The following is a 26446-nucleotide window of genomic DNA, read 5'->3' on the forward strand; positions in this document are numbered from 1 at the left end:
TCAGATGATTTGAGCCGAAAATCGTCTGTCAACAAGTAATCAAAAATAGAAAAACACGAAAAAGGGTGCAACACGAGGACTTCCCAAGGGATGCACCCATCCTAGTACTGCTCTCGCCCAAGCACGCTTAACTTCAGAGTTCTGATGGGATCCGGTGCATTAGTGCTAGTATGATCGCACCCGACATTGAGTGGGATGTTTATTCTGATATCGCTCGAGTACGTGTGGAGCGGGCGGCGATGGACAACACGCGGCACTGCTCTCGCCCAATCAGAACCATGAAGTTAAGCGTTCTGGCGCGATGGTAGAGCTAGGATGGGTGACCTCCCTGGGAAGTCCTCGTGTCGCGATCGTTTACGTAAATTATGGCTAAAACAGTCGAAATAATTGTTTTTAATAAGTCAACCGTCTACGGAGTAATCTGCGTCATACCTTTCCGCACAGAACCGGCTCACGACAACAAAAATCGCTAAATGTTTCCGGGAAATAGAAAAAAAATGTAAGAAGAAGAAAGTAGCGAATGTAACACTATTATTATGCCTGAGATACGATAAAGTGGAACCGGAATCGAATTTCGAACTTCCTAACTGGATTTGTCGAGGAAACGGAAGCTTAATAGAAGTGGAAAATCGCAAATTATAGGGTCTTAGAGAAGGAATTCGGCCAAAATCTCGCTAGCACATTGCTGAGTAATGAGTCTTGTTCGTTGGTCCGTTTACAATCAAATTAGCCTACAATTTTGTCCAAATCCAGCAGTTTACGAGCTACGTTGATTTCACATGTCTTATCTGGTCCCGATCTAGATTCAGATGATTTGAGCCGAAAATCGTCTGTCAACAAGTAATCAAAAATAGAAAATCACGAAAAGGGGTGCAACACGAGGAGTTCCCAGGGGGTCGGTCACCCATCCTAGTACTGCTCTCGCACAAGCACGCTTAACTTCGGAGTTCTGATAGGATCCGGTGCATTAATGCTAGCAGGATCGAACCCGACATTGAGTGGGATGTTTATTCTGATATCGCTCGAGTACGTGTGGAGCGGACGGCGATGGACAACACGCGGCACTGCTCTCGCCCAATCAGAACCATGAAGTTAAGCGTTCTGGTGCGATGGTCGAGCTAGGATAGGTGACCTCCATCGGAAGTCCTCGTGTCGCGACCATTTACGTAAATTATGGATAAAATAGTCGAAATAATTGTTTTTAATAAGTCAACCTTCTACAGAGTAATCTGAGTCACACTCTTCCGCACAGAACCGGCTCATGACAAAAAAAATCGCTAAATGTTTTCAGAAAATAGAAAAAAAAAGTAAGAAAAAGAAAATAGCGAATGTAAAGCTATTATTATGCCTAGAATACGATAAAGTGGAACCGGAATCGAATTTTGAACTTCCTAACCGGATTTCTCAAGGAAACGACAGCTTAATAGAAGCGGAAAATCGCAAATTATAGGGTCTTAGAGAAGGAATTCGGCCAAAATCTCGCTAGCACATTGCGGAGTTATGAGTCTTGTTCGTTGGTCCGTTTACAATTAAATTAGCCTACAATTTTGTCCAAATCCGTCAGTGCCCGAGCTACGTTGATTTCACATGTCTTATCTGGTCCCGATCGAGATTCAGATGATATGAGCCAAAAATTGTCTGTCAACAAGTAATAAAAAATAGAAAAACACAAAAAGGAGTGCAAGACGAGGACTTCCCAAGGGGTCACCCATCCTTGTATTGCTCTCACCGAAGCATGCTTAACTTCGGAGTTCTGATGGGATCCGGTGCATTAGTGCTGGTATGATCGAACCCGACATTGAGTGGGATGTTTTTTCTGATATCGCTCGAGTACGTGTGGAGCAGACGGCGATGGACAACACGCGGCACTGCTCTCGCCCAATCAGAACAATGAAGTTAAGCGTTCTGGTGCGATGGTAGAGCTAGGTTAGGTGACCTCGTTCGGAAGTCCTCGTGTTGCGACCATTTACGTAAATTATGGCTAAAATAGTCGAAATAATTGTTTTTAATAAGTCAACCTTCTACAGAGTAATCTGCGTCACACTTTTCCGCAAAGAACCGGCTCATGACAAAAAAAATCGCTAAATGTTTTCAGAAAATAGAAAAAAAAAAGTAAGAAGAAGAAAATAGCGAATGTAAAGCTATTATTATGCCTGAGATACGATAAAGTGGAACCGGAATCGAATTTCGAACTTCCTAACCGGATTTCTCGAGGAAACGGAAGCTTAATAGAAGCGGAAAATCGCAAATTATAGGGTCTTAGAGATGGAATTCGGCCAAAATCTCGCCAGCTCATTGCGGAGTAATGAGTCTCGTTCGTTGGCCCGTTTACAATCAAATTAGCCTACAATTTTGTCCAAATCCGGCAGTGCCCGAGCTACGTTGATTTCACATGTCTTATCTTGTCCCGATAAAGATTCAAATGATTTGAGCCGAAAATCGTCTGTCAACAAGTAATCAAAAATAGAAAAACACGAAAAGAGGTGCAACACGAGTACTTCCCAGGGGGTCACCCATCCTAGTACTGCTCTCGCGCAAGCTCGCTTAACTTCGGAGTTCTGATGGGATAAGGTGCATTGGTGCTGGTTTGATCGAACCCGACATTGAGTGGGATGTTTATTCTCATATCCCTCGAGTACGTTTGGAGCGGGCAGCGATGGACAACACGCGGCGCTGCTCTCGCCCAATCAGAACCATGAAGTTAAGCGTTCTGGCGCGATGGTAGAGCTAGGATAGGTGACCTCTCTGGGAAGTCCTCGTGTCGCGACCATATACGTAAGTTAATGCGAAAACAGTCGAAATAATTGTTTTTAATAAGTCAACCGTCTACGGAGTAATCTACGGCATACCCTTCCGCACGGAACCGGCTCACGACAACAAAAATCGCTAAATGTTTCCAGAAAATAGAAAAAAAAAGTAAGCAGAAGAAAGTAGCGAATGTAACGCTATTATTATGCCTGAGATACGATAAAGTGGAACTGAAATCGAATTTCGAACTTTCTAAGCGGATTTTTAGAGATACAGAAGCTTAACAGAAGCGGAAAATTGCAAATTAGAGGGTTTTAGAGAAGGAATTTGGCCAAAATCTCGCCAGCTCATTGCGGATTAATGAATCTCGTTCGTTGGCCCGTTTACAATCAAATTAGCCTACAATTTTGTCCAAATCCGGCAGTGCCCGAGCTACGTTGATTTCACATGTCTTATCTGGTCCCGATCGAGATTCAGATGATTTGAGCCGAAAATCGTCTGTCAACAAGTAATCAAAAATAGAAAAACACAAAAAGGGGTGCAACACGAGGACTTCCCAGGGGGACACCCATCCTAGTACTGCTCTCGCCCAAGCATGCTTAACTTCGGAGTTCTGATGGGATCCGGTGCATTAGTGCTGGTATGATCGCACACGACAATGAGTGGGATGTTTATTCTGATATCGGTTGAGTACGTGTGGAGCGGGCGGCGATGGACAACACGCGGCACGGCACTCGCCTAATCAGAACCATAAAGTTAAGCGTTCTGGCGCGATGGTAGAGCTAGGATGGGTGACCTCCCTGGGAAGTCCTCGTGTCGCGACCGATTACGTAAATTATGGCTAAAACTTTCAAAATAATTGTTTTTAATAAGTCAACCGTCTACGGAGTAATCTGAGTCATACCTTTCCGCACAGAACCGGCTCGCGACAACAAAAATCGCTAAATGTTTCCGGAAAATCGAAAAAAAATGTAAGAAGAAGAAAGTAGCGAATGTAAAGCTATTATTATGCATGGGATACGATAAAGTTGAACCGGAATCGAATTTCAAACTTCCTAAGCGGATTTCTCGAGAAACTGAAACTTAACAGAAGCGGAAAATCGCAAATTAGAGGGTCTTAGAGAATGAATTCGGCCAAAATCTCCCCAGCACATTGCGAAGGAATGAGTCTCGTTCGTTGGCCCGTTTACCATCAAATTAGCCTACAATTTTGTCCAAATCCGGCAGTGCCCGAGCTACGTTGATTTCACATGTCTTATCTGGTCCCGATCGAGATTCAGATGTGAGCCGAAAATCGTCTGTCAACAAGTAATCAAAAATAGAAAAACAAAAAAAGGGGTGCAACACGAGGACTTCCCAGCGGGACACCCATCCTAGTACTGCTCTCGCCTAAGCACGCTTAACTTCGGAGTTCTGATGGGATCCGGTGCATTAGTGCTGGTATGATCGCACACGACAATGAGTGGGATGTTTATTCTGATAACGGTTGAGTACGTGTGGAGCGGGCGGCGATGAACAACACGCGGCACGGCACTCGCCCAATCAGAACCATGAAGTTAAGCGTTCTGGCGCGATGGTAGAGCTAGGATGGGTGACCTCCCTGGGAAGTCCTCGTGTCACAACCGTTTACGTAAATTATGGCTAAAACTGTCAAAATAATTGTTTTTAATAAGTCAACCGTCTACGGAGTAATCTGCGTCATACCTTTCCGCACAGAACCGGCTCGCGACAACAAAAATCGCTAAATGTTTCCGGAAAATCGAAAAAAAATGTAAGAAGAAGAAAGTAGCGAATGTAAAGCTATTATTATGCATGTGATACGATAAAGTTGAACCGGAATCGAATTTCGAACTTCCTAAGCGGATTTCTCGAGAAACTGAAACTTAACAGAAGCGGAAAATCTCAAATTAGCCTACAATTTTGTCCAAATCCGGCAGTGCCCGAGCTACGTTGTTTTCACATGTCTTATCTGGTCCCGATCGAGATTCAGATGATTTGAGCCGAAAATCGTCTGTCAACAAGTAATCAAAAATAGAAAAACACGAAAAAGGGTGCAACACGAGGACTTTCCAGGGGGTCACCCATCCTAGTACTGCTCTCGCCCAAGCACGCATAACTTCGGATTTCTGATGGGATCCGGTGCATTAGTGCTGGTTTGATCGATCCCGACATTGAGTGGGATGTTTATTCTGATATCCCTCGCGTAGGTGTGGAGCGGACGGCGATGGACAACACGCGGCACTGCTCTCGCCCAATCAGAACCATGAAGTTAAGCGTTCTGGTGCGATGGTAGAGCTAGGATGGGTGACCTCCTTCGGAAGTCATCGTGTCGCGACCATTTACGTAAATTATGGCAAAAACAGTCGAAATAATTGTTTTTAATGAGTCAACTGTCTACGGAGTAATCTGCGTCATACCTTTCCGTGCAGAACCGGTTCACGACAAAAAAAATCGTTAAATGTTTCTGGAAAATAGAAAAAATATGTAAGAAAAAGAAAGTAGCGAATGTAAAACAATTATTATGCCTGAGATACGATAAAGTGGAACCGGAATCGAATTTCGACCTTCCTAAGCCGATTTCTCGAGGAAACAGAAGCTTAACAGAAGCGGAAAATCGCAAATTAGAGGGTCTTGGAGAAGTAATTCGGCCAAAATCTAGCCAGCTCATTGCGGAGTAATGAGTCTCGTTCGTTGGCCCGTTTACAATCAAATTAGCCTACTATTTTTTCAAAATCCGACAGTGCCCGAGCTACGTTGATTTCACATGTCTTATCTGGTCCTGAGAGAGATTCATATGATTTGAGCCGAAAATCGTCTGTCAACTAGTAATCAAAAATAGAAAAACACTAAAAAGGGTGCAACACGAGGACTTCGCCGGGGGTCACCCATCCTATTACTGCTCTTAACCAAGCACGCTTAACTTTGGAGTTCTGAGGGGATCCGTTGCATTAGTGCTGGCATGATCGCACCCGACATTGAGTGAGATGTTTATTCATATATCCCTCGAGTACGTGAGGAACGGGCGGCGATGGACAACACGCGGCACTGCTCTCGCCCAATCAGAACCATGAAGTTAAGCGTTCTGGCGCGATGGTAGAGCTAGGATGGGTGACCTCCCTAGGAAGTCCTCGTGTTGTGACCGTTTACGTAAATTATGGCTAAAACAGTCGAAATAATTGTTTTTAATAAGTCAACCGTCTACGGAGTAATCTGCGTCATACCTTTCCGCACAGAACCGGCTCACGACAACAAAAGTCGCTAAATGTTTCCGGAAAATAGAAAAAAAAAGTAAGAAGAAGAAAGTTGCGAATATAAAGCTTTTATTATGCATGGGATACGATAAAATGGAACTGGAATCGAATTTCGAACTTCCTAAGCGGATTTTTTAGGAAACGGAACCTTAAGAGAAGCGGAAAATCGCAAATTCGATGGTCTTAGAGAAGGAAATCGGCCAAAATCTCGCCAGCTCATTGCGGAGTAATGAGTCTCGTTCGTTGGCCCGTTTACAATCAAATTAGCCTACAATTTTGTCCAAATCTGGCAGTGCCCGAGCTACGTTGATTTCACATGTCTTATCTGGTCCCGATAGATATTTAGATGATTTGAGCCGAAAATCGTCTGTCAACAAATAATCAAAAATAGAAAAACACGAAAAAAGGTGCAACACGAGGACTTCGCCGGGGGTCACCCATCCTATTACTGCTCTTAACCAAGCACACTTAACTTCGGAGTTCTGAGGGGATCCGGTGCATTAGTGCGGGTATGATCGCACCCGACATTGAGTGAGATGTTTATTCATATATCCTTCGAGTACGTGTGGAGCGGGCGGCGATGGTCAACACGCGGCACTGCTCTCGCCCAATCATAACCATGAAGTTAAGCATTCTGACGCGATGGCAGAGCTAGGATGGGTGACCTCCCTGGGAAGTCCTCGTGTCGCGACCATTTACGTAAATTATGGCTAAAACAGTCGAAATAATTATTTTTAATAAGTCAACCATCTACGGAGTCATCTGCTTCATACCTTCCCGCACAGAACCGGTTCACGACAACAAAAATCGCTAAATGTTTTCGAAAAATAGAAAAAAAAAGTAAGAAGAAGAAAGTAGCAAATGTAAAGCTATTATTATGCCTGTGATATGAAAAAGTGGAACTGGAATCGAATTTCGAACTTCCTAATCGGATTTATCGAGGAAACGGAAGCTTAACAGAAGCGGAAAATCGCAAATTAGATGGTCCTAGAGAAGGAATTCGGCCAAAATCTAGCCAGCTCATTGCGGAGTAATGAGTCTCGTTCGTTGGCCCGTTTACAATCAAATTAGCCTACAATTTTGTCCAAATCGGCAGTGCACGAGCTACGTTGATTTCACATGTCTTATCTAGTCCCGATAAAGATTCAGATGATTTGAGCCGAAAATCGTCTGTCAACAAGTAATCAAAAATAAAAAAACACGAAAAGGGGTACAACACGAGGACTTCCTAGGGGGTCTCCCATCCTAGTACTGCTCTCGCCCAAGCACGCTTAAATTCGGAGTTCTGATGGGATCCGTGCATTAGTGCTGGTATGATCGCACCCGACATTTTGTGGGAAGTTTATTCTTATATCCCTCGAGTACGTGTGGAGCGGGCGGCGATGGTCAACACGCGGCACTTCTCTCGCCCAATCAGAACCATGAAGTTAAGCAGTCTGACGCGATGGCAGAACTAAGATGGGTGACCTCCCGGGGAAGTTCTCGTGTCGCGAGCATTTACGTAAATTATAGCTAAAATAGTCGAAATAATTGTTTTTAATAAGTCAACCTTCTACGGAGTAATCTGCATCACACTCTTCTGCACAGAACCGGCTCATGACAAAAAAAATCGCTAAATGTGTTCAGAAAATAGAAAAAAAAAGTAAGAAGAAGAAAATAGCGAAAGTAAAGCTATTATTATGCCAAGGATACGATAAAGTGGAATCGGAATCTAATTTCGAACTTCCTAACCGGATTTCTCGAAGAAACGGAAGCTAAATAGAAGCGGAAAATCGCAAATTATAGGGTCTTAGAGAAGGAATTCGGCCAAAATCTCGCCAGCTCATTGCGGAGTAATGAGTCTCGTTCGTTGGCCTATTTACAATCAAATTAGCCTACAATTTTGTCCAAATCCGGCAGTGCCCGAGCTACGTTGATTTCACATGTCTTATCTGGTCTTGATCGAGATTCAGATGATTTGAGCCGAAAATCGTCTGTCAACAAGTAATCAAAAATAGAAAAACACGAAACAGGGTGCAACACGAGGACTTCCCAGAGAGTCACCTATCCTAGTACTGCTCTCGCCCAAGCACGCTTAACTTCGGAGTTCTGATGGGATCCGGTGCATTAGTGTTGGTATGATCGCACCCGACATTGAGTGGGATGTTTATTCTGATATCGCTCGAGTACGTGTGGAGCGGGCGGAGATGGACAACACGCGGCACTGCTCTCGCCCAATCAGAACCATGAAGTTAAGCGTTCTGGCGCGATGGTAGAGCTAGGATGGGTGACCTCCCTGGGAAGTCCTCGTGCCGCGACCGTTTACGTAAATTATGGCTAAAACAGTCGAAATAATTGTTTTCAATAAGTCAATCGTCTACGGAGTAATCTGCGTCATACCTTTCCGCACAGAACCGGCTCACGACAACTAAAATAGCTAAATGTTTCCAGAAAATAGAAAAAAAAAGTAAGAAGAAGAAAGTAGCGAATGTAAAGCTATTATTATGCCTAGATTACGATAGCATGGAACTGGAATCGAATTTGGAACTTCCTAAGCGGATTTGTCGAGGAAACGGAAGCTTAACAGAAGTGGAAAATCGCAAATTAGAGGGTTTTAGAGAAGGAATTCGGCCAAAATCTCGCCAGCTCATTGCGGAGGAATGAGTCTCGTTCGTTGGCCCGTTTACAATCAAATTAGCCTACTATTTTTTCAAAATCCGGCAGTGCCCGAGCTACGTTGATTTCACATGTCTTATCTGGTCCGGATAGAGATTCAGATGATTTGAGCCGAAAATCGTCTGTCAACAAGTAATCAAAAATAGAAAAACACGAAAAGGGGTGCAACACGGAACTTCGCCGGGGGTCACCCATCCTATTACTTCTCTCAACCAAGCACGCTTAACTTCGGAGTTCTGAGAGGATCCGGTGCATTAGTGCTTGTATGATCGCACCCGACATTGAGTGAGATGTTTATTCATATATCCCTCGAGTACGTGAGGAACGGGCGGCGATGGACAACACGCGGCACTGCTCTCGCCCAATCAGAACCATGAAGTTAAGCGTTCTGGCGCGATGGTAGAGCTAGGATGGGTGACCTCCCTGGGAAGTCCTCGTGTCGCGACCGTTTACGTAAATTATGGCTAAAATAGTCGAAATAATAGTTTTTAATAAATCAACCGTCTACGGAGTACTTTCCGTCACACCCGTCCGCACAGAACCGGCTCACGACAACAAAATCGCTAAATGTTTCCAGAAAATAGAAAAAAAAATGTAAGAAAAAAGAAGTAGCGAATGTAAAGCTATTATTATGCCTGAGATACGCTAAAGTGGAACTGGAATCGAATTTCGAACTTCCTAAGCGGATTTTTCGAGGAAACGAAAGCTTAACAGAAGCGGAAAATCGCTAATTAGAGGGTCTTAGAGAAGGAATTCGGCCAAAATCTCGCCAGCTCATTGCGGAGTATTGAGTCTCGTTCGTTGTCCCGTTTACAATCAAATTAGCCTACAAATTTGTCCAAATCCGGCAGTGCCCGAGCTACGTTGATTTCACATGTCTTATCTGGTCCCGATCGAGATTCAGATGATTTGAGCCGAAAATCGTCTGTCAACAAGTAATCAAAAATAGAAAAACACGAAAAGGGGTGCAACACGAGGACTTTGCCGGGGGTTACCCATCCTAGTACTGCTCTCGCCCAAGCATGCTTAATTTCGGAGTTGTGATGGGATCCGGTGCATTAGTGCTGGTATGATCGCAACCGACATTGAGTGGGAGGTTTATTGTTATATCCCTCGAGTACATGTTGAGCGGACGGCGATGGACAGCGCCCAATATGAACCATGAAGTTAAGCGTTTTGGCGCGATGGTAGAGCTAAGAAGGGTGACCTCCCTGGGAAGTCCTCCTGTCGCGACCGTTTACGTAAATTATGGCTAAAATAGTCGAAATAATTGTTTTTAATAAGTCAACCGTCTATGGAGTAATCTGCGTCATACCTTTCCACACAGAACCGGCTCATGACAACAAAAATCGCTAAATGTTTTCAGAAAATAGAAAAAAAAGTAAGAAGAAGAAAATAGCTAATGTAAAGCTATTATTATGCTTGAGATACGATAAAGTGGAACGGGAATCGAATTTTCGAACTTCCTAAGCGGATTTCTCGAGGAAACGGAAGCTTAACAGAAGCGGAAAATCGCAAATTAGAGGGTCTTAGAGAAGGAATTCGGTCAAAATCTCGCCAGCTCATTGCGGAGTAATTAGTCCCGTTCGTTGGCCCGTTTACAATCAAATTAGCCTACAATTTTGTCCAAATCCGGCAGTGCCCGAGCTACGTTGATTTCACAAGTCTTATCTGGTCCCGATCGAGATTCAAATGATTTGAGCCGAAATCGTCTGTCAACATGTAATCAAAAATAGAAAAACACGAAAAGGGGTGCAACACGAGGACTTCTCAGGGAGTCACCCATCCTAATACTGCTCTCGCCCAAGCTCGCTTAACTTCCGAGATCAGATGGGATCCGGTGCATTAGTGCTGGTATGATCGCACCCGACATTCAGTGGGATGTTTATTCTGATATCCCTCGAGTACGTGTGGAACGGGCGGCGATGGACAAAACGCGGCACTGCTCTCGCCCAATCAAAACCATAAAGTTAAGCTTTCTGGCGCGATGGTAGAGCTAGGATGGGTGACCTCCCTGGGAAGTTCTCGCGTCAGGACCGTTTACGTAATTTATGGCTAAAATATTCGAAATAATTGTTTTGAATAAATCAACCGTCTACGGAGTAATCTGCGTCACACCCTTCCGCAAAGAACCGGCTCACGACAACAAAAATCGCTAAATGATTCCGAAAAATAAAAAAAATGTAAGAAAAATAAAGTAACGAATGTAAAGCTATTATTATGCCTGGAATACGATAAAATGGAACTGGAATTGAATTTCGAACTTCCTAAGCGGATTTCTCGAGGAAACGGAAGGTTAAGAGAAGCGGAAAATCGCAAATTAGAGGGTCTTAGAGAAAGAATTCGGCCAAAATCTCGCCAGCTCATTGCGGAGGAATGAGTCTCGTTCGTTGGCCTGTTTACAATCAAATTAGCCTACAATTTTGTCCAAATCCGGCAGTGCCCGAGCTACGTTGATTTCACATGTCTTATCTGGTCCCGATCGAGATTCAGATGATTTGAGCCGAAAATAGTCTGTCAACATGTAATCAAAAATAGAAAAACACGAAAATGGGTGCAACAAGAGGACTTGCCAGGGGGTCACCCATCCTAGTACTGCTCTCGCCCAAGCACGCTTAAATTCGGAGTTCTGATGGGATCCGGTGCATTATTGCTGGTATGATAGCACCCGACATTTTGTGGGATGTTTATTCTTATATCCCTCGAGTACGTGTGGAGCGGGCGGCGATGGTCAACACGCGGCACTGCTCTCGCCCAATCAGAACCATGAAGTTAAGCGGTCTGGCGCGATGACAGAACTAAGATGGGTGACCTCTCGGGGAAGTCCTCGTGTCGCGAACGTTTACGTAAATTATGGCTAAAATAGTCGAAATAATTTTTTTTAATAAGTCAACCGTCTACGGAGTAATCTGCGTCATACCCTTCCTCGCAGAACTGGCTCACGACAACAAAAATTGCTAAATGTTTCTAGAAAATAGAAAAAAAAAAGTAAGAAAAACAAAGTAGCGAATGTAAAGCTATTATTAGGCCTGAGATACGATAAAGTGGAACCGGAATCGAATTTCGAACTTCGTAAGCAGATTTCTCGAGGAAACGGAAGCTTAATAGAAGCGGAAAATCGCAAATTAGAGGGTCTTAGAGAAAGAATTCGGCCAAAATCTCGCCAGCTCATTGCGGAGTAATGAATCTCGTTCGTTGGCCCGTTTACAATCAAATTAGCCTACAATTTTGTCCAAATCCGGCACTGCCCGACCTACGTTGATTTCACATGTCTGATCTTGTCTCGATCGAGATTCAGATGATTTGAGACGAAAATCGTCTGTCAACAAATAATCAAAAATAGAAAAACACGACAAAGGATGCAACACGAGGACTTCCCAGGGGGTAACCCATCCTCGTACTGCTCTCGCCCAAACACGCTTAACTTCGGAGTTTTGATGGATCTGGTGCATTAATGCTGGTATGATCGCACCCGACATTGAATGGGATGTTTATTCTTATATCCCTCGAGTACGTGTGGAGCGGGCGGCGAAGGACAACACGCGGCACTGCTCTCGCCCAATTAGAACAATGAAGTTAAGCATTCTGGCGCGATGGTAAAGCTAGGATGGGTGACCTCCCTGGAATGTCCTCGTGTCGCGACCGTTTACGTAAATTATGGTTAAAACAGTCGAAATAATTTTTTTTAATAAGTCAACCGTCTACGAAGTAATCTGCGTCATACCTTTCCGCACAGAACCGGATCACGACAACAAAAATCGCTAAATGTTTCCGTAAAATAGAAAAAAAAAAGTAAGAAGAAGAAAGTAGCGAATGTAAAGCTCTCGCCCAATCAGAACCATGAAGTTAAGCGTTCTGGCGCGATGGTAGAGCTAGGATGGTTGACCTAATGGGAAGTACTCGTGTCGCGACCGTTTACGTAAATTATGGCTAAAACAGTCGAAGTAATTGTTTTTAATAAGTCAACCGTCTACAGAGTAATCTGCTTCTCACCTTTCCGTACAGAACCGGCTCACGACAACAAAAATCGCTAAATGTTTCCGAAAAATAGAAAAAAAAAGTAAGAAGAAGAAAGTAGCGAATGTATAGCTATTATTATGCCTGTGATACGAAAAAGTGAAACTAAAATCGAATTTCAAACTTCCTAAGCGGATTTCTCGAGGAAACGGAAGCTTAAAAGAAGCAAAAAATCGCAAATTAGAGGGTCCTAGAGAAGGAATTCGACCAAAATCTCGCCTGCTCATTGCGGAGTAATGAGTCTCGTTCGTTGGCCCGTTTACAATCAAATTAGCCTACAATTTTGTCCAAATCCGGCAGTGCGAGCTACGTTGATTTCACATGTCTTATCTGGTCCCGATAAAGATTCAGATGGTTTGAGCCAAAAATCGTTTGTCAACAAGTAATAAAAAATATAAAAACACGAAACAGGGTGCAACACGAGGACTTCCAAGAGAGTCACCTATCCTAGTACTGCTCTCGACCAAGCACGCTTAACTTCGGAGTTCTGATGGGATCCGGTGCATTAGTGCTGGTATGATCGCACTCGACATTGAGTGGGATGTTTATTCTGATATCGCACGAGTACGTGTGGAGCGGGCGGCGATGGACAACACGCGGCACTGCTCTCGCCCAATCAGAACCATGAAGTTAAGCGTTCTGGCGCGATGGTAGAGCTAGGATGGGTGACCTCCCTGGGAAGTCCTCGTGCCGCGACCGTTTACGTAAATTATGGCTAAAACAGTCGAAATAATTGTTTTCAATAAGTCAACCGTCTACGGAGTAATCTGCGTCATACCTTTCCGCACAGAACCGGCTCACGACAACAAAAATAGCTAAATGTTTCCGGAAAATAGAAAAAAAAAGTAAGAAGAAGAAAGTAGCGAATGTAAAGCTATTATTATGCCTAGATTACGATAGCATGGAACTGGAATCGAATTTGGAACTTCCTAAGCGGATTTGTTGAGGAAACGGAAGCTTAACAGAAGTGGAAAATCGCAAATTAGAGGGTTTTAGAGAAGGAATTCTGCCAAAATCTCGCCAGCTCATTGCGGATTAATGAGTCTCGTTCGTTGGCCCGTTTACAATCAAATTAGCCTACAATTTTGTCCAAATCCGGCAGTGCCCGAGCTACGTTGATTTCACATGTCTTATCTGGTCCCGATCGAGGTTTAGATGATTTGAGCTGAAAATCGTCTGTCAACAAGTAATCAAAAATAGAAAAACACGAAAAGGGGTCAAACACAAGGACTTCTTAGGGGGTCACCCATCCTAGTACTGCTCTCGCCCAAGCAAGCTTAACTTCGGAGATCTGATGGGATCCGGTGCATTAGTGCTGGTATGATCGCACCCGACATTGAGTGGGATGTTTATTCTGATATCCCTCGAGTACGTGTGGAACGGGCGATGATGGACAACACGCGGCACTGCTCTCGCCCAATCAAAACCATGAAGTTAAGCTTTCTGGCGCGATGGCAGAGCTAGGATGGGTGACCTCCCTGGGAAGTCCTCGTGTAGCGACCGTTTACGTAAAATATGGCTAAAACAGTCGAAATAATTGTTTTTAATAAATCAACCGTCTACGGAGTAATCTACGTCATACCTTTCCGCACAGAACCGGCTCACGACAACAAAAATCGCTAAATGTTTCCGAAAAATAGAAAAAAAAAGTAAGAAGAAGAAAGTAGCGAATATAAAGCTATTATTATGCCTGGAATACGATAAAATGGAACTGGAATCGAATTTCGAACTTCCTAAGTGGATTTTTCGAAGAAACGGAAGCTTAATAGAAGCGGAAAATCGCAAATTAGAAGGTCCTAGAGAAGGAATTCGGCCAAAATCTCGCTAGCTCATTGTGGAGTAATGAGTCTCGTTCGTTGGCCCGTTTACAATCAAATTAGCCTACAATTTTTTCCAAATCCGGCAGTGCACTAGCTACGTTGATTTCACATGTCTTATCTGGTCCCGATAAAGATTCAGATTATTTGAGCCGAAAATCGTCTGTCAACAAGTAATCAAAAATAGAAAAACACGAAAAAGGGTGCAAAACGAGGACTCCCTAGGGGGTCACCCATCCAAGTACTGCTCTCGCCCAAGCACCCTGAAATTCAGAGTTCCGATGGGATCCGGTGCATTAGTGCTGGTATGATCGCACCCGACATTTTGTGGGATGTTTATTCTTATATCCCTCGAGTACGTGTGGAGCGGGCGGCGATGGCCAACACGCGGCACTGCTCTCGCCCAATCAGAACCTTGAAGTTAAGCGGTCTAGCGCGATGGCAGAACTAGGATGGGTGACCTCCCTGGGAAGTCCTCGTGTCGCGAACGTTTACGTAAATTATGGCTAAAACAGTCGAAATAATTGTTTTTATAAGTCAACCGTCTACAGAGTAATCTGCATCATACCCTTCATCGCAAATCCGGCTCATGACAACAAAAATCGCTAAATGTTTCCAGAAAATAGAAAAAAAAAGTAAGAAAAAAAAAGTAGCGAATGTAAAGCTATCATTATTCCTGAGATACGATAAAGTGGAACCGGAATCGAATTTCGAACTTCGTAAGCAGATTTCTCGAGGAAACGGAAGCTTAACAGAAGCGGAAAATCTCAAATTAGAGGGTCTTAGAGAAGAAATTCGGCCAAAATCTCGCCAGCTCATTGCGGAGTAATGAATCTCGCTCGTTGGCCCGTTTACAATCAAATTAGCCTACAATTTTTTCCAAATCCGGCAGTGCCCGACCTACGTTGATTTCACATGTCTTATCTGGTCCCGATCGAGATTCAGATGATTTGAGCCAAAAATCGTCTGTCAACAAGTAATCAAAAATATAAAAACACGAAAATGGGTGCAACACGAGGACTTTTAGGGGGTCACCCATCCTAGTACTGCTCTCGCCGAAGCACGCTTAACTTCGGAGTTTTGATGGGATCCGGTGCATTAGTGCTGGTATGATCGCACCCGACATTGAGTGGGATGCTTATTCTGATATCGCTCGAGTACGTGTGAAGCGGGCGGCAATGGACAACACGCGGCACTGCTCTCGCCCAATCAGAACCATGAAGTTAAGCGTTCTGGCCCAATGGTAGAGCTAGGATGGGTGACCTCCCTGGGAAGACCTCGTGTCGCGACCGTTTACGAAAATTTTGGCTAAAACAGTCTAAATAATTGTTTTTAATAAGTCAACAGCCGACGGAGTAATCTGCGTCATATCTTTTCGCACAGAACCGGCTCACGACAACAAAAATCGCTAAATGTTTCCGGAAAATAGAAAAAAAAAGTAAGAAGAAGAAAGTAGCGAATGTAAAGCTATAATTATGCCTGGATTACGATAAAATAAAACTGGAATCGAATTTCGAACTTCCTAAGCGGATTTCTCGAGGAAACGGAAGATTAACAGAAGCGGAAAATCGCAAATTAGAGGGTCGTAGAGAAGGAATTCGGCCAAAATCTCGCCAGCTCATTGCGGAGTAATGAGTCTCGTTCGTTGGCCAGTCAATTTTGTCCAAATTCGGCAGTGCCCAAGCTACGTTGATTTCACATGTCTTGTCTGGTCCCGATCGAGATTCAGATGATTTGAGCCGAAAATCGTCGGTCAACAAGTAATGAAAAATAGAAAAACACGAAAAGGGGTGCAACACAAGGACTTCCCAGGGAGTCAACCATCCTAGTACCACTCTCGCCCAAGCACGCTTAACTTCGGAGTTCTGATGGGATCCAGTGCATTTGTGCTTGTATGATCGCACCCGACATTGAGTGGGATGTTTATTCTGATATCCCTCGAGTACGTGTGGAGCGGGCGGTGATGGACAACACGCGGCACTGCTCTCGCCCAATCAGAACCATGAAGTTAAGCGTTCTGGAGCGATGGCAGAGCTAGGATGGGTGACCTCCCTGGGAAGTCCTCGTGTCGCGACCGTTTACGTAAATTATGGCTAAAACAGTCGAAATAATTGTTTTTAATAAGTCAACCGTCTACGGAGTAATCTACGTCCTACCTTTCCGCACAGAACCGGCTCACGACAACAAAAATCGCTAAATGTTTCCGGAAAATAGAAAAAAAAAGTAAAAAGAAGAAAGTAGCGAATGTAAAGCTATTATTATGCCTAGATTACGATAAAATGGAACTGAAATCGAATTTCGAACTTCCTAAGCGGATTTCTCGATGAAACAGAAGCTTAACAGAAGCGTAAAATCGCAAATTAGAGGGTCTTAGAGAAGGAATTCGGCCAAAATCTTGCCGGCACATTGCGGAGTAATTAGTCTCGTTCGTTGGCCCGTTTACAATCAATTAGCCTACAATTTTGTCCAAATCCGGCAATGCCCGAGCTACGTTGATTTCATATGTCTTATCTGGTCCCGATCGAGATTCAGATGATTTGAGCCGAAAATCGTCTGTCAACAAGTAATCAAAAATAGAAAAACACGAAAAAGGGTGCAACACGAGGACTTCCCAGGGGGTCACTCATCCTAGTACTGCTCTCGCCCAAGCACGCTTAACTTCGGAGATTTGATGGGATCCGGTGCATTAGTGCTGGTATGATCGCATCCGACATTCAGTGGGATGTTTATTCTGATATCCCTCGAGTACGTGTGGAACGGGCGGCGATGGACAACACGCGGCACAGCTCTCGCCCAATCAAAACCATGAAGTTAAGCTTTTTGGCGCGATGGCAGAGCTAAGATGGGTGACCTCCGTGGAAAGTTCTCGTGTCGCGACCGTTTACGTAAATTATGGCTAAAATAGTCGAAATAATTGTTTTTAATAAATCAACCGTCTGTGTCATACCTTTCCGCACAGAACCGGCTCACGACAACAAAAATCGCTAAATGTTTCCGGAAAATAGAAAAAAAAAGTAAGACGAAGAAAGTAGAGAATGTAAAGCTATTATTATGCCTAGATTACGATAAAATGGAACTGGAATGGAATTTCGAACTTCCAAAGCGGATTTCTCGAGGAAACGGAAGCTTAACAGAAGCGGAAAATCGCAAATTAGAGGGTCCTAGAGAAGGATTTCGGCCAAAATCTCGCCAGCTCATTGCGGAGTAATTAGTCTCGTTCGTTGGCCCGTTTACAATCAAATTCGCCTACAATTTTGTCCAAATCCGGTAGTGCCCGAGCTACGTTGATTTCACAAGTCTTATCTGGTCCCGATCGAGATTCAGATGATTTAAGCCGAAAATCGTCTGTCAACAAGTAATCAAAAATTTAAAAACACGAAAAGGGGTGCAACACGAGGACTTCTTAGGGGGTCAACCATCCTAGTACTGCTCTCGCCCAAGCTCGCTTAACTTCGGAGATCAGATGGGATCCGGTGCATTAGTGCTGGTATGATCGCACCCGACATTCAGTGGGATGTTTATTCTGATATCCCTCGAGTACGTGTGGAACGGGCGGCGATGGAGTAATCTGCGTCACACCCTTCCGCAAAGAACCGGCTCACGACAACAAAAATCGCTAAATGTTTTCAGAAAATAGAAAAAAAAAGTAAGAAGAAAAAAGTAGCGAATGTAAAGCTATTATTATGCCTGGGATACGATAAAGTGGAACTGGAATCGAATTTCGAACTTCCTAAGCGGATTTCTCGAGGGAACGGAAGCTTAACAGAAGCGGAAAATCGCAAATTAGAGGGTCTTAGAGAAGGAATTCGGCCAAAATCTCGCTAGCTCATTGCGGAGTAATGAGTCTCGTTCGTTGGCCCGATTGCAATCAAATTAGCCTACAATTTTGTCCAAATCTTGCAGTGTCCGAGCTACGTTGATTTCATATGTCTTATATGGTCTTGATAGAGATTCAGATGATTTGAGACGAAAATCGTCTGTCAGCAAGTAATCAAAAATAGTAAAACACGAAAAGGGGTGCAACACGAGGACTTCCCAGGGGGTCACCCATTCTAGTACTGCTCTCGCCCAAGCATGCTTAACTTCGGAGTTCTGATGGGATCTAGTGCTTTAGTGCTGGTATGATCACATCCGACATTGAGTGGGATGTTTATTCTCATATCCCTCGAGCACGTGTGGAGCGGGCGGTGATAGACAACACGCGGCACTGCTCTCGCCCAATCAGAACCATGAAGTTTAGCGTTCTGGAGCGATGGCAGAGCTAGGATGGGTGACCTCCCTAAGAAATCCTCGTGTCCGATCGTTTACGTAAATTATGGCTAAAACAGTCGAAATAATTGTTTTTAATAAGTCAACCGTCTACGGAGTAATCTGCGTCATACCCTTCCGCACAGAACCGGCTCACGACAACAAAAATCGCTAAATGTTTCGAGAAAATAGAAAAAAAAGTAAGAAGAAGAAAGTAGCGAATGTAAAGCTATTATTATGCCTGAGATACGATAAAGTGGAACCGGAATCGAATTTCGAACTTCCTAAACGGATTTCTCAAGGAAACGGAAGCTTAACAGAAGCAGAAAATCGCAAATTAGAGGGTCTTAGAGAAAGAATTCGGCCAAAATCGCGCCAGCTCATTGCGGAGTAATGAGTCTCGTTCCTTGGCCTGTTTACAATCAAATTAGCCTACAATTTTGTCCAAATCCGGCAGTGCCCGAGCTACGTTTATTTCACATGTCTTATCTGGTCCCGATAGAGATTCAGATGATTTGAGCCGAAAATCGTCTGTCAACAAGTAATCAAAAATAGAAAAGCACGAAAAGGGGTGCTACACGAGGACTTCCCAGGGGGTCACCCACCCTAGTACTGCTCTCGCCGAAGCACGCTTAACTTCGGAGTTATGATGGGATCTGGTGCATTAGTGATGGTATGATCGCACCCGACATTGAGTGGAATGTTTATTCTCATATCCCTCGAGTATCTGGGGAGCGGGCGGCGATGGACAACACGCGGCACTGCTCTCGCCCAATCAGAACCATGAAGTTAAGTGTTCTGGAGCGATGGCAGAGCTAGAATGGGTGACCTCCCTAAGAAGTCCTCGTGTCGCGATTTTTAACGTAAATTATGGCTAAAACAGTCGAAATAATTGTTTTTAATAAGTCAACCGTCTACGGAGTAATCTGCTTCACACCCTTCCGCATAGAACAGGCTCACGACAACAAAAATCGCTAAATGTTTCCAGAAAATAGAAAAAAAAAGTAAGAAGAAGAAAATAGCGAATCTAAAGCTATTATTATGCTTGGGATACGATAAAGTGGAACCAAAATCGAATTTCGAACTTCCTAAGCGGATTTATCGAGGAAACGAAAGCTTAATAGAAGCGAAAAATCGCAAATTAGAGGGTCTTAGAGAAGAAATTAGGCCAAAATCTCGCCACCTCATTGCGGAGTAATTGGTTTCGTTCGTTGGCCCGTTTACAATCAAATTAGACTACAATTTTGTCCAAATCCGGCAGTGCCCGAGCTACGTTGACTTCCCAGGGGGTCAACCATTCAGGTACTGCTCTCGCCCAAGCACGCTTAATTTCGAAGTTCTGATGGGATCCGGTGCATTAGTGCTGGTTTGATCGCACCCGACATTGAGTGGGATGTTTATTCTTATATCCCTCGAGTACGTGTGGAGTGGACGACGATGGACATCACGCGGCACTGCTCTCGCCCAATCAAAACCATGAAGTTAAGCGTTCTGGCGCGATGGTAAAGCTAGGATGGGTGACCTCCCTGGGAATTCCTCGTGTCGCGACCGTTTACGTAAATTATGGCTAAAACAGTCAAAATAATTGTTTTTAACAAGTCAACCGTCTACGGAGTAGTCTGCGTCATACCTTTCCGCACAGAACCGGCTCACGACAACAAAAATCGCTAAATGTTTCCGGAAAATAGAAAAAAATAGTTAGAAGAAAAAATTAGCGAATGTAAAGCTATTATTATGCCTGGGATACGATAAAGTGGAACTGAAACCGAATTTCGAACTTCCTAAGCGGATTTCTCGAGGAAACGGAAGCTTAACAGAAGCGGAAAATCGCAAATTAGAGGGTTTTAGAGAAGGAATTCGGCCAAAATCTCGCCAGCTCATTGCAGAGTAATGAGTCTCGTTTGTTGGCTCGTTTACAATCAAATTAGCTTACAATTTTGTTCAAATCCTGCAGTACCCGAGCTACGTTAATTCACATGTCTTATCTGGTCCCAATAAAGATTCAGATGATTTGAGCCGAAAATCGTCTGTCAACAAGTAATCAAAAATAGAAAAGCACGAAAAGGGGTGCAACACGAGGACTTCCCATGGGGTCACCCACCCTAGTACTGCTCTCGTCCAAGCTCGCTTCACTACGGAGTTCTGATGGGATCCGGTGCATTACTGCTGGTATGATCGCACCCGACATTGAGTGGGATGTTTATTCTCAGATCCCTCGAGTACGTGTGGAGCGAGCGGCGATGGACAATACGCGGCACTGCTCTCGCCCAATCAGAACCATGAAGTTAAGCGTTCTGGCGCGATGGTAGAGCTAGGATGGGTGACCTCCCTAGGAAGTCCTCGTTTCGCGACCGTTTACGTAAATTATGGTTAAAACAGACGAAAAATAAATGTTTTTAATAAGTCAATCATCTACGGAGTAATCTGCGTCATACCTTTACGCACAGAACCGGCTCACGACAACAAAAATCGCTAAATGTTTTCAGAAAATAGTTAAAAAAAAGTAAGAAGAAGAAAATAGCAAATGTAAAGCTATTATTATGCTTGGGTTACGATAAAGTGGAACTTGAATCGAATTTCGAACTTCCTAAGCGAATTTCTCGAGGAAACGGAAGCTACAAGAAGTTGAAAATCGCAAATTAGTGGGTCTTAGAGAAAGAATTCGGCTAAAATCTCGCCAGCTCATTGCGGAGTAATGAATCTCGCTCGTTGGCCCGTTTACAATCAAATTAGCCTACAATTTTTTCCAAATCCGGCAGTGCCCGAGCTACGTTGATTTCACATGTCTTATCTGGTCTTGATAGAGATTCAAATGATTTGAGACGAAAATCGTCTGTTAGCAAGTAATCAAAAATAGAAAAACACGAAAAGGGGTGCAACACGAGGACTTTCCTGGGGTCACCCATTCTAGTACTGCTCTCGCCCAAGCATGCTTAACTTCGGAGTTCTGATTGGATCTAGTGCATTAGTGCTGGTATGATCACACCCGACATTGAGTGGGATGTTTATTCTCATATCCCTCGAGCACGTGTGGAGCGGGCGGTGATGGACAACACGCGGCACTGCTCTCGCCCAATCAGAACCATGAAGTTAAGCGTTCTGAGGGATGGCAGAGCTAGGATGGGTGACCTCCCTGGGAAGTCCTCGTGTCGCGATCGTTTACGTAAATTATGGCTAAAATAGTAGAAATAATTGTTTTTAATAAATCAACCGTCTATGGAGTAATCTGCGTCATACCTTTCAGCACAGAACCGGCTCACGACAACAAAAATCGCTAAATGTTTCCGGAAAATAGAAAAAAAAAGTAAGAAGAATAAAGTAGCAAATGTAAAGCTATTATTATGCCTGGAATACGATAAAGTGGAACTGGAATCGAATTTCGAACTTCCTAAGCGGATTTCTCGAGGAAACGGAAGCTTAACCGAAGCCGAAAATCGCAAATTAGAGGGTCTTAGAGAAGGAATTCGGCTAAAATCTCCCCAGCACATTGCGGAATAATGAGTCTCTTTTGTTGGCCCGTTTACAATCAAATTAGCCTACAATTTTGTTCAAATCCGGCAGTGCCCGAGCTACGTTGATTTCACATGTCTTATCTGGTCACGATAGAGATTCAGATGATTTGAGACAAAAATCGTCTCTCAACAAGTAATCGAAAATAGAAAAACACGAAAAGAGGTGCCACACGAGGACTTCCTAGGCGGTCACCCATTCTAGTACAGCTCTCGCCAAAGCTCGCTTAACTTCGGAGTGCTGATGGAATCCGGTGCATTAGTGCTGATATGATCGCACCCGACATTGAGTGGGATGTTTATTCTGATATCACTCAAGTACGTGTGGAGCGGGCGGCGATGGACAACACGCGTCACTGCTCTCGCCCAATAAGAACCATGAAGTTAAGGGTTCTGGCGCGATGGTAGAGCTAGGATGGGTGACCTCCCTGGGAATTCCTCGTGTCGCGACCGTTTACGTAAATTATGGCTAAAACAGTCGAAATAATTGTTTTTAATAAGTCAACCGTCTATGGAGTAATTTGCGTCATACCTTTCCGCACAGAACCGGCTCATGACAACAGAAATCGCTAAATGTTTCCGGAAAATAGAAAAAAAAAAGTAAGCAGAAGAAAGTAGCAAATGTTAAGCTATTATTATGCCTGGGATACGATAAAGTGGAACCGGAATCGAATTTCGAACTTCCTAAGCGGATTTCTCGAGGAAACGGAAGCTTAACAGAAGCGGAAAATCGCAAATTAGAGGGTCTTAGAGAAGGAATTAGGCTAAAATCTAGCCAGCTCATTGCGGAGTAATGAGTCTCGTTCGTTGGTCTGTTTACAATCAAATTAGCCTACAATTTTGTCCAAATCCGGCAGTGCCCGAGCTACGTTGATTTCACATGTCTTATCTGGTCTCGATAGAGATTCAGATGATTTGAGACAAAATTCCTCTGTCAACAAGTAATCCAAAATAGAAAAACACGAAAAGGGGTGCAACACGAGGACTTCCTAGGGAATCACCCATCCTAGTACTGCTCTCGCCCAAGCACGCTTAAATTCGGGGTTCTGATGGGATCCGGTGCATTAGTGCTGGTATGATCGCACCCAATATTTTGTGGGATGTTTATTCTTATATCCCTCGAGAACGTGTGGAGTGGGCGGCGATGGTCAACACGCGGCGATGTTCTCGCCCAATCAGAACCATGAAGTTAAGCGGTCTGGCGCGATGGCAGAACTAAGATGGGTGACCTCCCGGGGTAAACCTCGTGTCTCGAACGTTTACGTAAATTATGGCTAAAAAAGTCGAAATAATTTTTTTTAATAAGTCAACCGTCTACGGAGTAATCTGCGTCATACCCTTCCTCGCAGAACCGGCTCAGGACAACAAAATCGATAAATGTTTCTGGAAAATAGCAAAAAAAAGTAAGAAGAAGAAATAGCGAATGTAAAGCTATTATTATGCCTGCGATACGATAAATTGGAACTGGAATCGAATTTCAAACTTTCTAAGCGGATTTCTCGAGGAAACAGAAGCTTAACAGAAGCGGAAAAACACAAATTAGAGGGTCTTAGAGAAAGAATTCGGCCAAAATCGCGCCTGCTCATTGCGGAGTAATGAGTCTCGTTCGTTGGCCTGTTTACAATCAAATTAGCCTACAATTTTGTCCAAATCCGGCAGTGCCCGAGCTACGTTTATTTCACATGTCTTATCTGGTCCCGATAGAGATTCAGATGATATGAGCCGAAAATCGTGAAAAGCACGAAAAGGGGTGCAACACGAGGACTTCCCAGGGGGTCACCCACCCTAGTACTGCTCTCGCCCAAGCACGCTTAACTTCGGAGTTATGATGGGATCTGGGGCATTAGTGATGGTATGATCGCACCCGACATTGAGTGGAATGTTTATTCTCATATCCCTCGAGTATCTGGGGAGCGGGCGGCGATGGACAACACGCGGCACTGCTCTCGCCCAATCAGAACCATGAAGTTAAGCGTTCTGGAGCGATGGCAGAGCTAGAATGGGTGACCTCCCTAAGAAGTCCTCGTGTCGCGATTTTTAACGTAAATTATGGCTAAAACAGTCGAAATAATTGTTTTTAATAAGTCAACCGTCTACAGAGTAATATGCGTCACACCCTTCTGCATAGAACAGGCTCACGACAACAAAAATCGCTAAATGTTTCCAGAAAATAGAAAAAAAAAGTAAGAAGAAGAAAATAGCGACTCTAAAGCTATTATTATGCTTATGATACGATAAAGTGGAACCGAAATCGAATTTCGAACTTCCTAAGCGGATTTATCGAGGAAACGAAAGCTTAATAGAAGCGAAAAATCGCAAATTAGAGGGTCTTAGAGAAGGAATTAGGCCAAAATCTCGCCACCTCATTGCGGAGTAATTGGTCTCGTTCGTTGGCCCGTTTACAATCAAATTAGACTACAATTTTGTCCAAATCCGGCAGTGCCCGAGCTACGTTGACTTCCCAGGGGGTCAACCATTCAGGTACTGCTCTCGCCCAAGCACGCTTAACTTCGAAGTTCTGATGGGATCCGGTGCATTAGTGCTGGTTTGATCGCACCTGACATTGAGTGGGATGTTTATTCTTATATCCCTCGAGTACGTGTGGAGCGGACGACGATGGACGTCACGCGGCACTGCTCTCGCCCAATCAAAACCATGAAGTTAAGCGTTCTGGCGCGATGGTAGAGCTAGGATGGGTGACCTCCATGGGAAGTACTCGTGTCGCGACCGTTTACGTAAATTATGGCTAAAACAGTCGAAATAATTATTTTTAATAAGTCAACCGTGTACGCAGTAATCTGCGTCATACCTTTCCGCATAGAACCGGCTTACGACAAAAAAAATGGATAAATGTTTCCGAAAAATAGAAAAAAAAAGTAAGAAGAAGAAAGTAGAAATGTAAAGCTATTATTATGCTTGGGATACGATAAAATGGAGCTGGAATTTAATTTATAACTTCCTAAGCGGATTTCTCGAGGAAACGAAAGCTTAAAAGAAGCGGAAAATCGCAAATTAGAGGGTCTTAGAGAAGTAATTCGGCCAAAATCCCGCCAGCTCATTGCGGAGTAATGAGCCTCGTTCGTTGGCCTGTTTACAATCAAATTAGCCTACAATTTTTTCCAAATCCGGCAGTGCCCGAGCTACGTTGATTTCACATGTCTTATCTGGTCCCGATAGAGATTCAGATGATTTGAGCTGAAAATCGTCTGTCAACAAGTAATCAAAAATAGAAAAGCACGAAAAGGGGTGCAACACGAGGACTTCCCAGGGGGTCACCCACCCTAGTACAGCTCTCGCCCAAGCACGCTTAACTTCGGAGTTATGATGTGATCCGGTGCATTAGTGCTGGTATGATCGCACGCGACATTGAGTGGGATGTTTATTCTCATATACCTCGAGTAGGTGGGGAGCGGGCGGCGATGGACAACACGCGGCACTGCTCTCGCCCAATCAGAACCATGAAGTTGAGCGTTCTGGAGCGATGGCAGAGCAAGGATGGGTGACCTCTCTAAGAAGTCCTCGTGTCGCGATCGTTTACGGAAATTATGGCTAAAACAGTCGAAATAATTGTTTTTAATGAGTCAACCGTCTACGGAGTAATCTGTGTCACACCCTTCCGCACAGAACAGGCTCAAGACAACAAGAATCGCTAAATGTTTCCGGAAAATAGCAAAAAAAAGTAAGAAGAAGAAATAGCGAATGTAAAGCTATTATTATGCCTGGGATACGATAAAGTGGAACCGGGATCGATTTTCGAACTTCCTAAGCGGATTTCTCGAGGAAACGGAAGCTTAACCGAAGCAGAAAATCGCAAATTAGAGGGTCTTAGAGAAGGAATTCGGCTAAAATCTCCCCAGCACATTGCGGAATAATGAGTCTCTTTTGTTGGCCCGTTTACAATCAAATTAGCCTACAATTTTGTACAAATCCGCAGTGCTCGAGCTACGTTGATTTCACATGTCTTATCTGGTCACGATCGAGATTCAGATGATTTGAGCCGAAAATCGTCTGTCAACAAGTAATCAAAAATAGAAAAACACGAAAAGGGGTGCATTACGAGGACTTCACATGGGGTCACACCCATCCTAGTACTGCTCTCGCCCATGCTCGCTTAACTTCGGAGTTCTGATGGGATCCGGTGCATTAGTGCTGGTATGATCGCACCCGACATTGAGTGGATGTTTATTCTGATATCCCTTGA

The 26446-nt window shown here is 44.0% G+C and overlaps 24 non-coding genes and 10 pseudogenes across 24 annotated transcripts; all 34 read right to left on the minus strand.

Moving 5' to 3' along the window:
• Positions 1 to 62: 62 nt before the first annotated feature.
• LOC142543754 (5S ribosomal RNA) lies at positions 63 to 182 on the minus strand. Its single transcript, XR_012819834.1, has one exon. It is a non-coding gene; the product is annotated as a 5S ribosomal RNA (ribosomal RNA).
• Positions 183 to 867: 685 nt separating this feature from the next.
• LOC142543936 (5S ribosomal RNA) lies at positions 868 to 990 on the minus strand (annotated as a pseudogene).
• Positions 991 to 1675: 685 nt separating this feature from the next.
• LOC142543900 (5S ribosomal RNA) lies at positions 1676 to 1794 on the minus strand (annotated as a pseudogene).
• A 686-nt stretch (positions 1795 to 2480) lies between these two features.
• LOC142543930 (5S ribosomal RNA) lies at positions 2481 to 2599 on the minus strand (annotated as a pseudogene).
• A 684-nt stretch (positions 2600 to 3283) lies between these two features.
• On the minus strand, positions 3284 to 3402 carry LOC142543991 (5S ribosomal RNA). The gene has a single exon (XR_012819961.1). It is a non-coding gene; the product is annotated as a 5S ribosomal RNA (ribosomal RNA).
• Positions 3403 to 4083: 681 nt separating this feature from the next.
• LOC142543862 (5S ribosomal RNA) lies at positions 4084 to 4202 on the minus strand. The gene has a single exon (XR_012819925.1). It is a non-coding gene; the product is annotated as a 5S ribosomal RNA (ribosomal RNA).
• A 594-nt stretch (positions 4203 to 4796) lies between these two features.
• On the minus strand, positions 4797 to 4915 carry LOC142543824 (5S ribosomal RNA). Its single transcript, XR_012819900.1, has one exon. It is a non-coding gene; the product is annotated as a 5S ribosomal RNA (ribosomal RNA).
• A 685-nt stretch (positions 4916 to 5600) lies between these two features.
• LOC142543919 (5S ribosomal RNA) lies at positions 5601 to 5719 on the minus strand (annotated as a pseudogene).
• A 684-nt stretch (positions 5720 to 6403) lies between these two features.
• LOC142543888 (5S ribosomal RNA) lies at positions 6404 to 6522 on the minus strand (annotated as a pseudogene).
• A 684-nt stretch (positions 6523 to 7206) lies between these two features.
• LOC142543771 (5S ribosomal RNA) lies at positions 7207 to 7324 on the minus strand. The gene has a single exon (XR_012819850.1). It is a non-coding gene; the product is annotated as a 5S ribosomal RNA (ribosomal RNA).
• Positions 7325 to 8009: 685 nt separating this feature from the next.
• LOC142544061 (5S ribosomal RNA) lies at positions 8010 to 8128 on the minus strand. The gene has a single exon (XR_012820028.1). It is a non-coding gene; the product is annotated as a 5S ribosomal RNA (ribosomal RNA).
• Positions 8129 to 8813: 685 nt separating this feature from the next.
• On the minus strand, positions 8814 to 8931 carry LOC142543922 (5S ribosomal RNA; annotated as a pseudogene).
• Positions 8932 to 9616: 685 nt separating this feature from the next.
• On the minus strand, positions 9617 to 9735 carry LOC142543890 (5S ribosomal RNA; annotated as a pseudogene).
• Positions 9736 to 10403: 668 nt separating this feature from the next.
• LOC142543753 (5S ribosomal RNA) lies at positions 10404 to 10522 on the minus strand. The gene has a single exon (XR_012819833.1). It is a non-coding gene; the product is annotated as a 5S ribosomal RNA (ribosomal RNA).
• Positions 10523 to 11205: 683 nt separating this feature from the next.
• On the minus strand, positions 11206 to 11324 carry LOC142543831 (5S ribosomal RNA). Its single transcript, XR_012819907.1, has one exon. It is a non-coding gene; the product is annotated as a 5S ribosomal RNA (ribosomal RNA).
• Positions 11325 to 12010: 686 nt separating this feature from the next.
• LOC142543842 (5S ribosomal RNA) lies at positions 12011 to 12128 on the minus strand. Its single transcript, XR_012819917.1, has one exon. It is a non-coding gene; the product is annotated as a 5S ribosomal RNA (ribosomal RNA).
• A 952-nt stretch (positions 12129 to 13080) lies between these two features.
• LOC142543956 (5S ribosomal RNA) lies at positions 13081 to 13199 on the minus strand. Its single transcript, XR_012819935.1, has one exon. It is a non-coding gene; the product is annotated as a 5S ribosomal RNA (ribosomal RNA).
• Positions 13200 to 13884: 685 nt separating this feature from the next.
• Positions 13885 to 14003, minus strand: LOC142543806 (5S ribosomal RNA). Its single transcript, XR_012819883.1, has one exon. It is a non-coding gene; the product is annotated as a 5S ribosomal RNA (ribosomal RNA).
• Positions 14004 to 14688: 685 nt separating this feature from the next.
• On the minus strand, positions 14689 to 14807 carry LOC142543835 (5S ribosomal RNA). The gene has a single exon (XR_012819911.1). It is a non-coding gene; the product is annotated as a 5S ribosomal RNA (ribosomal RNA).
• Positions 14808 to 15491: 684 nt separating this feature from the next.
• Positions 15492 to 15609, minus strand: LOC142543802 (5S ribosomal RNA). The gene has a single exon (XR_012819879.1). It is a non-coding gene; the product is annotated as a 5S ribosomal RNA (ribosomal RNA).
• Positions 15610 to 16275: 666 nt separating this feature from the next.
• Positions 16276 to 16394, minus strand: LOC142543756 (5S ribosomal RNA). The gene has a single exon (XR_012819836.1). It is a non-coding gene; the product is annotated as a 5S ribosomal RNA (ribosomal RNA).
• A 684-nt stretch (positions 16395 to 17078) lies between these two features.
• LOC142544009 (5S ribosomal RNA) lies at positions 17079 to 17197 on the minus strand. Its single transcript, XR_012819978.1, has one exon. It is a non-coding gene; the product is annotated as a 5S ribosomal RNA (ribosomal RNA).
• Positions 17198 to 17870: 673 nt separating this feature from the next.
• LOC142543874 (5S ribosomal RNA) lies at positions 17871 to 17989 on the minus strand. Its single transcript, XR_012819926.1, has one exon. It is a non-coding gene; the product is annotated as a 5S ribosomal RNA (ribosomal RNA).
• Positions 17990 to 18502: 513 nt separating this feature from the next.
• Positions 18503 to 18621, minus strand: LOC142543973 (5S ribosomal RNA). The gene has a single exon (XR_012819943.1). It is a non-coding gene; the product is annotated as a 5S ribosomal RNA (ribosomal RNA).
• A 683-nt stretch (positions 18622 to 19304) lies between these two features.
• Positions 19305 to 19423, minus strand: LOC142543841 (5S ribosomal RNA). Its single transcript, XR_012819916.1, has one exon. It is a non-coding gene; the product is annotated as a 5S ribosomal RNA (ribosomal RNA).
• A 574-nt stretch (positions 19424 to 19997) lies between these two features.
• On the minus strand, positions 19998 to 20116 carry LOC142543945 (5S ribosomal RNA; annotated as a pseudogene).
• A 684-nt stretch (positions 20117 to 20800) lies between these two features.
• On the minus strand, positions 20801 to 20919 carry LOC142544056 (5S ribosomal RNA). Its single transcript, XR_012820024.1, has one exon. It is a non-coding gene; the product is annotated as a 5S ribosomal RNA (ribosomal RNA).
• A 687-nt stretch (positions 20920 to 21606) lies between these two features.
• LOC142543844 (5S ribosomal RNA) lies at positions 21607 to 21724 on the minus strand. The gene has a single exon (XR_012819919.1). It is a non-coding gene; the product is annotated as a 5S ribosomal RNA (ribosomal RNA).
• Positions 21725 to 22408: 684 nt separating this feature from the next.
• Positions 22409 to 22527, minus strand: LOC142543896 (5S ribosomal RNA; annotated as a pseudogene).
• A 686-nt stretch (positions 22528 to 23213) lies between these two features.
• On the minus strand, positions 23214 to 23332 carry LOC142543766 (5S ribosomal RNA). Its single transcript, XR_012819846.1, has one exon. It is a non-coding gene; the product is annotated as a 5S ribosomal RNA (ribosomal RNA).
• A 660-nt stretch (positions 23333 to 23992) lies between these two features.
• Positions 23993 to 24111, minus strand: LOC142543774 (5S ribosomal RNA). The gene has a single exon (XR_012819853.1). It is a non-coding gene; the product is annotated as a 5S ribosomal RNA (ribosomal RNA).
• A 570-nt stretch (positions 24112 to 24681) lies between these two features.
• On the minus strand, positions 24682 to 24804 carry LOC142543939 (5S ribosomal RNA; annotated as a pseudogene).
• Positions 24805 to 25488: 684 nt separating this feature from the next.
• Positions 25489 to 25607, minus strand: LOC142543740 (5S ribosomal RNA). Its single transcript, XR_012819821.1, has one exon. It is a non-coding gene; the product is annotated as a 5S ribosomal RNA (ribosomal RNA).
• Positions 25608 to 26290: 683 nt separating this feature from the next.
• Positions 26291 to 26411, minus strand: LOC142543785 (5S ribosomal RNA). Its single transcript, XR_012819863.1, has one exon. It is a non-coding gene; the product is annotated as a 5S ribosomal RNA (ribosomal RNA).
• Between the last annotated feature and the right edge of the window lie 35 nt (positions 26412 to 26446).

Source organism: Primulina tabacum, chromosome 4 (assembly GCF_025594145.1).
Source record: "Primulina tabacum isolate GXHZ01 chromosome 4, ASM2559414v2, whole genome shotgun sequence".
NCBI lineage: Eukaryota > Viridiplantae > Streptophyta > Magnoliopsida > Lamiales > Gesneriaceae > Primulina > Primulina tabacum.